Below are 10,763 nucleotides of genomic sequence, written 5' to 3'. Positions count from 1 at the left end.
TCATATTCACCTGTGCTCAGAATGCTTAACCTGTAATGTCATACGATGGTCAATACCTGTTTAAAGGGCAGAAGTAAATGGGACAAACAGCCTCAGACAAAATTGTAGACAATTACTGTCATATCTGGGAAGTTCTGCATGGGAAAACCTACACAGTTTCTCTTCTTCATTGATTCAGTTCTATCAACCTCCTGGCAAAAAAAATAAAAAGGTATGCTGTTGCTAAATTTAAAATCTTTACTACTCAATAGAAGCGGTACCTCTTTACCACATCTCTAATGGTTCTAATTTCAAAAATGCCAGTTTTAAAAGACTGGTTCTCTCATATCTCCATACTTCATATAAAAATATACTAGAAAATTATGTAAAGTTTGTCCACTTGTGTGTGGATTATAACTTTGCCTTCTCCTTTAAAGTTTTGAAATGCTAATGCAAAACAATGTAGCTATACCCAATGGAGAACATATCGTGAGATATGAACCTCATTTGTTAGAAGTCTTGGATGGCTGTTAATAAAGTCTTACTATTGCTCTTGGCTAAGCTCTAGAACTCAGCAGTAAGAGCCTTCTGCTGAACACAACACATGTTCAAGTCCAAGAACATCAAGAAATCAAGCTGATCCCGTAATAGAAGCTTTATTAGCTTACATAGTCTTGGAGTAATTTAGCAAGCTGTTAGATTAACAAAAAGAATTAATCAGCCATCTTAGCCAGCAATGGAGCCTATAAACTATTGTAACAACCAGCCCGGCAAGGTATGCTTACTAATGGAATCGTGGCAAGCATGTCCAGGGACCAACCAACCAAATTCTGGTTGAATTGAAGGCCCACCACACTGAATGAAATACATACCTGACCTATTGTGAGGCAGAACATGAGCCCTGTCAGAGAAACTACTACTATTATTCCGCTAAACTGGCATATAGTTAAACCAATTCTTAGTTATTTATCATGATACCAATAAGGCCTCAACACCAATCAGAGACGCTTCTGTCTATAGGAGACGATGAATAATACTGAGACTTAACTGACCAAGGTACAAAAAAAAAAAAAAAAAAAAAAAATAGAAGACTACAGAAAATCTCCAGTTCGAAATGTAATAAAACAGATTTCCCTACACACATAACCTCCAAAGTTTCAGAGATAATTGTAGAGTAGGAGACAGAAAAAATGGAGGTGTCAGAGGTGGTAGATTACTTCAAGAAAACATATATTGACACAGCAGGGTAGGTGAACATATGAACTCACAGTGATTGTGACATCATACACAGGACCTATGCAAGACTAAACCAGACCTAACCTCAATGCAGGGAAAGGATATGGGTATAAATTTTCATCACCATCCAATAAGTTGTCATAAATATTTAGCCGCTGGAAGTGGGAAGGCCCATTTTCTCTGAAAGAGAAACCTCTGATAATTCAGCCAAATTCCAGTGGATTTGAGCAGTGAAAACTATCATTGATGAGAAAAGAAGGGAAAAAAATACACAATTGGGTTAGAAGAAAAGTGGGGTGAGTCTGGGAAGAGTTTATGGAGGGAAGGTGATATTATTAAAACACATTATTATAAACTCATATATAAGTATTATATATAAATATATATATAAAACTTTTAAATCTTATTTTTGTTTTCTTTTAAATTTTATCTTATTTTTAAAGTATTTACAAAATAATATATTTCTTTTTAAATTTATTTTAGTCTTTGAAAATTTCATGTGTGTATAAATAACTTGTTCATATCTGATCTAAATCTCCCCTACATCCCAGACTTAGTACTTATCCTTCCTAACTTCACCATTTCCTCCTCCTTTTCTTTTTTATAATCTATTGAGTTCAATTGATGTTACCTATATGTGCATGAATATGGAACTACTGGAGAATCACTGGATGTTTTCTTTGTCCAGGAATGTTATAATATCTTTGCAGATGATATATCAAATAATTATTTAATTAATGTATATTAATTGATAGATAGATCTAAAATTGGGTATCCTTAATGGATGGACCATACTTTTCTCAGGAAAAAAAAAAAGACCATGAGATAACTTCCTATGGTTACTTGTTTAGTGAGGTCCCCCAAAATAATTGCAAACTATTTCTATTGCTATTGGTTGCTCTTCATAGCTAGATGGTAATATCTTTTGCTGAAGATACAACATAAATTTCAGAGCACAGAGAAATGAAGCTGTATCTGACATGGAAATGTCCTTTTGGTTTGGTTCGATTTCACATTGATAGAAGTTATATGCAGGTCTCCGAAAGAGAAAAGTTAACAATTGGATTTACCCAACAATGAACCCTGCATGACAAATACTGACTTGTCAAACAAAGTACTTCTACTGACTGAACTGTGGCATAATTGTTATGAAGGTAGCCAGCCACTCTCTGATTGTATTTGAGGCCTGTACTATAGGAAGAAATTGATGATGGATATTGCAACCTGGTTAAAAGTTCATGGGAGAAGAGTTCATTAGCTCTAGAGTACAAACTCTAATTGTTTTTATTTCTAAATTGCTTTCAGAATACCAACGTTTATTTCCATAAATTAGTGCCCTGTCCACCTTGGACAAAGAGTCTTCTTTTTGAAATGGTCAGCAGTCAATGAGGAGAGCCACACGTGGTCAAAATGATAACAAGTGTCTGCTGAGTGATCAGCCTCAAATATGGCAATCATATCAACTCTGCCTATTAAGCTTCTGGCAATATCATAGAAGAGGGGTCAGAAACCACATGAGAAAGAAATAAGACAAGTGCTGTAAAATGCTATCTTCTAGACATGATAGGGACCTTCCTACATCTGTGTATTCAGCAGCTATGGTTATCTACACGGGGCATATACAAGATGTAGCCAGTCCACACTCTAACATAGATGATAAAAGGACTCCTGAGGTTCTACTCATAAGTAGAAGATATTTTACAACTGAAATCAATTGGGTCAGAGAGAGTCATCTTTTGTTAGGAGTGTAGCTGGCGGCTGATTTCCATGCTCCTGTGGACAGTCCCACATCCACGCATATACAAGTAGTGCTATTTGAATTCAATGGCTTATAAATAAGAAGAAGAAATAAAGAAAGTAGGATGGAGTGAGTATTGGAAGGGTTCAGGGTGAAGGTGGGTTTTCAGTTGCATGTAATCAAGAGATTTCATATGCATATATGAAGCTTTTAAAGAAGAAATCAAAATTCAAAATGAGAAAGTAAAACTCCACATGAAATCCTACTACTTTGCAAGCTATTCTGGAAACAAAAATTAACATTAAAAAATAAACATAAAGGTAAAATAAACCCTGTTTAGTTGTTATTTTAAGGGGTTGTTTGAAAATATAGGGAAATATTTTTAGTAGAAAAATCTCCTTATGGGAATGAACAGTGCAATAGTGGCATCAACATTGCTGTAGGGTTCTTTTGTCAGCAGGGGAATTATTGGACATTCTTCTTGACTAGGAATACATAAGATCACTCCGTAGTTGCTGTGATGAGAGCTTCAGTACCACATTCTGGTCACTTGCTTGACTCTCAGACTTGCACTTCATTGGTCATGTCAGCCCTAAGGGCAGGTATGATAAAAATATCTAACAAAAAACAAGGTCTAACTGCAACAAGATATCTTTGGGAATGAATTTGAAAATATTTCAATGTATTAATTTTTCTTCAAGTAAGTAAGGTGAGAAACTACTGGATTATGAGACAGTTTACCAATCGCTAACTTTGATACTACAAAAGAAAGAAGGAGGAGGAGGAAAAGGAGAAAAAACGTAAAAAACAACGAAAGAACAAAAAAGAAAAAGAAAAGAAAACCAACAAAACAAAACAAACAAAGCTGCCTCCCTTGGCTTATCCTGAAAACTTTCTTTGCATTGAAATAAGGAGGATCTGAAAGTTCCCTAGCCTTTTGGTTTGGAAGTGTTCTACATAAATTGCAGATCTGGACTCCAAAAAGAGGTACTGCAATTGAATGTGGGAGTTGAGAAATATTTGGTAACAGCAAAAGGTTTCTTAAGTTCTATGACCAAAAAGTAATTCTAAATCAAACATAGGGGAGTTTCTGGCATAATCCTTCTTTGTTGCATACCATTGCGCCTCTGCATTCACACAGGATATTAATGAATCTTACCAGAAATCCTTCACTCAGAATCAAGGTGGTTGCATGCTATGGAACGTCATGTATTTGTGGTATATAGTAAGTTTGCTCCTCTAGGAGGAGAGCAATTGTCCTAATGTGCAAAATAAAGACATTTACTATCTTCTTGCTGCATTTCTCAGGAAGAAACTACAGATAACTAGAAATTAGTTTATTGTTGGTCTGTCTGTTTTATGTTAATATTTTTATTTTAGAATTTAATGTTTGAATTGCTGGCTAAAGTTTCATTAAAATGGTAAGTACACCTTGGCTTGAGATGAGGATAGAATTTCCAATAACTATAAACCCTATACACATTTCTAACACTGTATACTAACTCAACACATACCCAACACTGATAGTCATATGGTCCAGTTGTTCACCAAAGGCATGATAAAGATGCTCATTTTCCTAAAGTGTCATTTTGTCAGCTACATGTAAATCGTTATGTACAAGTAAAGAGGTACAATCATCATATTGCTGCCTAAATTTGCTCTCATATAAGTACCTAGGTACTGTTACATCACACATATCTACCAAAGTTGCTCTGTAATAATGTTTCCTTGTGCCGGATGATCTGTTAAGATATGCACCTACCAAAGGTCATTGAAAATTTCCTCCTTTTTGAAATGGTAATGTCTCTAATGTGCCATTGTATGTTGGAAGCATGTGATATGCTTTTTGGTTTTGATTTCATAGGGGGTTCCAGTTAAGAGACTGCCATGAGTCTCCAAGACTTTGAGTTTGGACCTTGAAACTGTATTGAGACTGTGATAGATTATAGGAACTTTTGAAGCTGGACTGAGTGCAATTTTTTTTTTTTGCATTATGATATAGATGCAAGCCTGTGGAGGCCAGGGAGTGGGATATGGTGGTTCGAATAGGAATGGGCCCCATGGGCTTATATATTTCAATGGTTAGTCACCAGGGAATAGCACTATTTCTTTCTTTCTTTTTCTCTACCTACAGATCAGGAGGTAACTCTCAACTACTTCTTGAGCTCCATGTCTTCTATGCCTATTGTGTTCCCCACCACGATGTTAGTGGACTAAGCCTCTGAAACTGTAATCAAGTCCTCAATTAAATGCTTTCACTTATAAAAGAAAAAAAGAGAGAAAGAAAGAAAGAAAGAAAGAAAGAAAGAAAGAAAGAAAGAAAGAAAGAAAGAAAGAAAGACATGAAAGAGAGAGAGAGAGAAAGAGAGAGAGAGAAGGAAGAAAGGAAGGAAAGAAGGAAGGAAGGAAAGAAAGAGAGAAAGAAAGAGAAAGAAAGAAAGAAAGAAAGAAAGAAGGAAAGAAAGAAAGAAAGAAAGAAAGAAAGAAAGAAAGAAAGAAAGAAAGAAAGAAAGAAAGAAAAGAAAGAGTATTCGGGTGAAGAGGTTGTATTCTAGTAGACCATATCTGCTAATAACAGCACATGTTTGGAGTCGTGGAAAATACAATATTAATATCCAACCATTTGAGTGACAACCATCACTTCATTGTATCTGAAAGTAAATGATAAATTAATTTAAATAGTTTTTCGATAATTTATTTCTTTATTTACTTTGCATCCCAATCACAGCCCTGTCCCTTCTCTCCTCCCAGTCTTCTCCCCCTTAACTGCTCCACTTCTTCTCAGAGGAGAGAAAGCCCCCTTTGGTACCATTCTACACTGGGATATCAAGTCCCAGCGGAATTAGGCACATTCTCTCCCACTGAGGTCCAATCAGACAGTACAGGTAGGGGAAGGAGACCCAATGGGCAGACAACAGATCCATAGACAGCCCCTGCTCTAGTTGTTAGGGGATCCACATGAATACCAAGCTACACATCTGCTACAAATGCATAGGGAACCTTTGGCTAGTGGTTCAGTGATCCAGTCTCTGTGAGCCCCCATGGGCCCAGTTTGGTTGTCTCTTCTGTATGCCTTCTTGTTGTATTATTGACCCCTCCAGCTCAGTTATACACCCTGCTCTTCTACAAGACTCTATAAGCTCTGCCTGAAGTTTGGCTGTAGGTATTTACATCTATTGCTGGGTGAAGACTCTCAGGAGACACATATGCTAAGTTTCTGCCTGCAAGCATATCAGAGTATATTTGAGTCATTTCTACACCAGTTTGAAAGTAGTAGCAATGCCTCATAGCACTGACTGGACTGATGCTTCTTCTGATACTATTGTTATTGCCAGTTTCATTGTTATACAGATTATACGATAAGATCACAACAATATTTGCTATGGCAGTCTGGTGTAGGCCAATCTGATGCATATTTCATGTATGCAAAAGACCTAAATTGCATGAGCAAAGCAATCAAGTAAAATTAAAAAAAACCAGAACATTCCCAGAAGAAGGATAACCAAGCAGGACCAAGCAGGAGTTATAGACATTCCACTGCTTTTCCTGTGATAGACTATAGTCTCCTCACGCCAGAGAGATTTCACAGTCACCTCTTTAATATGTGACAGTTCTCATACGAGTATCAGAATGTATTCTAAAATATCCTAAAACTGAGGCTTGGTAAATGAACAATACTACCTGTGCCAAAAGGTCTGCATGCCTTTTGAAAACATAGGCACAATTTCAAGTACAGCTTCAGTAACCATGTAATAAAGTTTGTGGGGCACAGAGTCAGAATTACAAAATTAAACAGGACCTCAGAGATCAACTATTTTATAAAGGAGATTTTGTTATAATGAGACAGCATATGTAGAAATCACATACTCATTCTGAGGGAGCTGTGTTAAGAAAGTTTATGTTTAACCTTTCAGAGGGAATTATGAAATAAAATTAATTTATATTCCAGAAATATCTAAAGGAGAGCATTGGAAAGTTGTCTCCTGCAGCTCCTTGCTTTTTAGATGGCTGGGCACTACTTGTGTTTATAGAGTTGTTTGGATAGGAGGTAGGAATCGACTTGACTTCTTCATGGGTGGCTTTTTGTTGGTAGGAACTGAAATGTTAGAATTGGTAGACTTCATTAGAGTATAGCTTATTGATTGGGAAGTGATTCTTGAAAATGATGTCCCTTTATTTGTTCAAGGATAAATAGAGCACTATAATTTACCATCCTTTAAAACAAAGCTGCCCACAGAAATTTCAGTGCGTGGGGAGGGGAATGCTGCAAAAGCAATAACATAAAATGTGGATTTGAATATGTGGTGTTTTACACAAGTTTAAGGCATTGCTTGGTTTCATTATTAACTTTGGTATACTCTCCTACTAATTCAGCATTTGTGGTGTGTTAGTGTGATGGTTTCTATATGCTCGGCCCAGGGAGTGGTACTATTAGAAGGTGTGGCCGTGTAGGAGTGGATGTGTCACTGTGGGTGTGGGCTTTAAGACCCTCATCCTAGTTGCCTGGAAGTCAGTATTCTGCTAGCAGTCTTCAGATGAAGATGTAGAACTCTCAGCTCCTCCTGCCCCATGCCTGCCTGGATGCTGACATGTTTCCCTTGATGACAATAGACTGAACCTCTGAACCTGTAAGTCAACCCCAATTAAATGTTGTCCTTCTAAGAGTTGCCTTGGTCATGGTGCCTGTTCACAGCAGTAAAACCCTAACTAAGACAGTTACTTTGCTTAGATTTTCAGTGTTGTTATTCAGAGAAGTACTATCATCATTTGTGTTTCTCACCTACTTAAAGAAAATGACAATCCTGAAAACGCAGTTTCTCAAAGTTGCAAGGGTTGTGCCCCATGTAAGAACCACAGTTTGGAAAGAATTGTATTGACTTGAAGGATCTTTTAATAATAAGTTTCCTTTCACAGTGGATTTTCATTTAATGGGATTTTTGTATAAGAATGTATATGGATCAGCTGATGGCTGGTGTGTGTTAACTCTGAGGTTAATGCTGTCCTTTTATTGACTAGATGGGAAGGCATTAGAGTACTTTGCCTCCCTGTCTATGCTATGTGCACCTTTATTATTTGTTTGTTTGTTTATTTTAAAGGAGTGGCTAGGAGTTCATATCTTCCCAAACAGTGAGAGTCTTCTGAAATGACCTGACTAAAAAATAATATCATATCCTGTTCAGGAACACTAATGGAGCTCCAGCTTAGTTTTACTGACAACACATAGGAAACCAGCAGACTCAATGGGGGGGGGGACGAAAGTAGGTAAACTCTGGAGGGCATTAATGGAGAAAGATATGTTCAAAATATCTTTTTAACAAAAAAAAATGTTTAATTAAAAAACACTGATGTAACTTCATAAGGTTAGCTTACACAAATGCCAAGTTGGGGAGAACTGGCAAATTTATTCAAACATAAAATTAACTTCTCTGTTGTGATACCATATCTGTGGAGGAATTATTAACCTGCTAATATAGCTGAAAAAGATAAAGTAATATTTGTCAGGCATGAAGTTTGTTTTGTTTTGTTTCAAATTAAGGTGTTATTGTATAGTTTCGGTTCACTTGAAACTTACTATGCAGTCCAATCTGGCTTTCATGTGTTCCTCTTGCCTCTGAATTCTCTGACTTTCATTGTTTCATGTTCTGATTTTTCCAATGTCAACAAGTGTCATTGTTGTTGTAGGCATTACCATGGGTGAGAAAAGAGAGATTTTAATATTTTTCATTCACATCTCCTTAATTATTAAGAGATCAAATATATATTTGTGTTGATAAGTAATATACAGATTTTCCTCTCAGAAATATTTGATTAAATATGAATTTTCCTTGGGATATCTCTCTTTTTGATTGAAGACTCCTAAAACTTCTTTATAGATTATAAGTCAGACATGTAATGCAGTTACAGTCTCTTGTTCTGTAAATTATATTTGACTTTCTTTTACAGTATTCTGTATACCATGCCAGTTTTAAATTTTGATGACGTACATTTTTTTTTTTTTTTTTGCTTTGGTCATTTGTGGTTGGAATCTTATAAGTATGAAAGCCTTATTGAAGGACATGGAAATCCATCCCTATTTTTGTCTAAAAGTTTAAAGTCTTGCTTTTCCTTTGAACATCTTAAATGCCAATTTGAATTTACTTTTAAATATGACAGAAGGTAATGAAAATGAAAACATCTGTATGTAGATACCTGCCTTAAGATAAACATCATATTTTAAAAAGAAAAATAGTACCTTTTATCTTTTGACAGAGCCACAATATCCCAATCAGACAATACTAGTAAATGTCCTGCTAAAATCCTTTGCTTAAGCTATAAAGCAAAAGCAAACTTAAAGAGATAAAGATGAAAAAACAAACAAAATGTCAATATTCATAGAAGACAGTATGATGTCACACATAGAAAACATAGATTGGAGGAGAACTGCAGGGTCAAGAAATATAGGAAACTCAATCCTTTTTATCAGATAACCTCCTATCCCATCCCCTCTCCCCCTACTTCTATGAGGATGTTCCCCTTCCCACTCACTCACTCTTGCTTCCCTGTCCTGGCATTCCCCTACACTGGGGCATCAATCCTTCACAGTACCAAGGGCCTCTGCTCCCACTGATGCCAGACAAGGCCATCCTCTGCTACATATGTGACTGGAGCCAAGAGTCTGTCCAGGTGTACTCTTTGCTTGGTGGTTTATTCCCCAGGAACTCTAGGGTTCTGGTTGGTTGATATTGTTGTTTTTCCTATGTGGTTGCAAAGCCCTTCAGCTCCTTCAGTCCTCTCTCTTACTCCTCCACTGGGGACCCTGTGCTCAGTTCAATGGTTAACTGCAAGCATCTGCCTCTGTATTTGTCAGGGTCTAGAAGAGCCTCTCAGGAGATATCAGGATCCTGTCAGCATGTACTTCTTGGCATTCACAATAGTGTCTGTGATTGGTGACTGTATATGGGATGGATCCCCAGGTGGGGCAGTCTCTGGATGGCCTTTCCTTCAGTCTTTGTTGCACATTTTGTATCCATACTATCTCCCATGTGTATTTTGTTTCCCCTTCTAAGAAGGACTGAAGCATCCATATTTTGGTCTTCCTCCTTCTTGAGCTTCATGTGGTATGTGAATTATATCTTTGGTATTCTGAGCTTTTGGGCTAAAATCCACTTATCAGTGAGTGCATACTATGTATGTTCTTTGGTGATTGGGTTAACTCACTCAAGATGATATTTTCTAGTTCCATCCATTTGCCTAAGAATTTTATGAATTCATTATTTTTAATAGCTGAGTAGCACTCCATTGTGTAAATGTACCAATCCCTTTGTTGAAGGTCATCAGGGTTCTCTACAGCTACTGGCAATTATAAATAAGGCTGATGTGAACATAATGGAGCATGTATCCTTTTTATATGTTGGAGAATCTTTTGGGTATATACCCTGGAGTGGTATAGCTGGGTCCTAAGGTGATACTATGTCCAATTTTCTGAGGAACTGCCAGACTGATTTCAAGAATGGTTGTACCAGCTTGAAGTCCCACCAACAATGGAGGAGTGTTTCTCTTTCTCCACACCCTCGCCAGAATCTGCAGTCACCTGAGTTTTTGATCTTAGCCATTCTGACTGGTATGGGGTGGAATCTCAGGGTTGTTTTGATTTGCATTTCCCTGATGACTAAGGATATTGAAAAAAATTTTAGGTGTTTCTTGGCCATTCAGTATTCCTCCATTGAGAATTCTTTGGTTAGCTCTGTACTCTATAGAGCAATAATGATAAAAACTGTATGGTGCCCGATCGTCCTGCGCCTCTCCTGCCCAGGAGGGGTGTTCGCCTGGC

Source organism: Mus pahari, chromosome 2, assembly GCF_900095145.1.
Source record: "Mus pahari chromosome 2, PAHARI_EIJ_v1.1, whole genome shotgun sequence".
Lineage (NCBI taxonomy): Eukaryota > Metazoa > Chordata > Mammalia > Rodentia > Muridae > Mus > Mus pahari.
This window is presented reverse-complemented; position numbering follows the sequence as displayed.